Source organism: Meleagris gallopavo (assembly GCF_000146605.3).
Source record: "Meleagris gallopavo isolate NT-WF06-2002-E0010 breed Aviagen turkey brand Nicholas breeding stock chromosome 24 unlocalized genomic scaffold, Turkey_5.1 Chr24_random_7180001839024, whole genome shotgun sequence".
Taxonomy (NCBI): domain Eukaryota; kingdom Metazoa; phylum Chordata; class Aves; order Galliformes; family Phasianidae; genus Meleagris; species Meleagris gallopavo.
In genome coordinates, this window is record NW_011100189.1 from 1 (window position 1) to 1,120 (window position 1,120).

Genomic DNA, 1,120 nt, shown 5'->3' on the forward strand with positions numbered 1-1,120 from the left:
GGAGGCAATCCCCACCCCTCTGCTCTGCACTGGTGAGGCCTCACCTGCAGTGCTGCGTCCAGATGTGGAGTCCTCAGTGCAGGGAGACATGGAGCTGTGGGAGTGCATCCAGAGTACAGCCACAAATACGAACTGAAGGATGGAACATCTCTCCTATAAGAAGGGAGAGCTGGGCTGTTCAGCCTGGAGAAGTGAAGGCTCCAAGGTAACCTGGTAACAGCCTTTCAATACCTTAAGGAAAGAACAAGGGAAAATTGAGGTTAAATATAAGGAAAAGGTCTTCCACACTGAGGGTGGTGAGGCAGTGGAACAGGTTGCCAGAGATGTGGTGGGTGCACCGTCCCTTTCAAGGTGAGGCTGGGTCAGGCTCTGAGCAACCTGATCTAGTTGTGGATGTTCATTGTGGGGGACTTGGACCAAATGGCAGACCTACCTGCATACAAGCAGTGCACCAATATGGGCTCATGATGTTCATTACTTGTTGCACAGATCTCACGCCACTGATTAGAGGAGCCCAGGCAATCCTTAAACCCATTGGGCTGCAAAATGAAATAAGAAGAGATGCAGAATGTAATTTAATACATGATAATGATGTACAGAATGCCTTTAAAAAACTCCGTATGGGTGCAATTAACACATGGCACTGTGAATTACAGCCATAAAGTGGGATTATGTGGGAGCAGACAAATCACATTCTGAGCCCCAGACTGGAAATTAGGAGGTGAGAACCATTGAAGAGGAAACAATACACATAGCAGATACAGCTGCTCTAATCCAGCTTGAGATCCTCCAGAAATGCAGAACTCACAGCTCAGAAATAAAGCAGGAATCACTCACCCCATTCTAAGGGCTCACCACACAGCCCAGGTTCAGATATTGCCTTTATAGCTACCAGCCCTTCAATGCAGTTAGGATCCCCCAAAAAGAAAAGATCACACCTAGGAAAAAACAAAACAATAACAACAAAAAAACCACTTACCCCATTCCAAGGACCAATACTCACCCACACTCTGAAGTGAAGGAAGCAGCTTCCAGGTACAAATGACTACCAGCCCTTAAGTACAATCAGGATTCCCTGCCAAAAAAAGAGAAATGGCAGCCCCACAATAGAGGAGGGAAA

At 46.8% G+C, this 1,120-nt stretch overlaps 1 long non-coding RNA gene across 3 annotated transcripts; it reads right to left on the bottom strand.

The window, feature by feature from the left end:
- Positions 1-113: 113 nt before the first annotated feature.
- LOC104915549 lies at positions 114-1,114 on the bottom strand. 3 transcript variants are annotated; one of them, XR_796388.3, is made up of 3 exons: positions 838-933; positions 434-539; positions 114-153 (listed from the first exon to the last, which is right to left on the bottom strand). It is a non-coding gene; the product is annotated as an uncharacterized LOC104915549 (long non-coding RNA). The 3 variants fall into 3 exon arrangements; XR_002110242.2 differs by lacking the exons at positions 114-153; positions 838-933 and adding exons at positions 186-231; positions 1,004-1,114; XR_002110240.2 differs by lacking the exon at positions 114-153 and adding an exon at positions 186-231.
- Between the last annotated feature and the right edge of the window lie 6 nt (positions 1,115-1,120).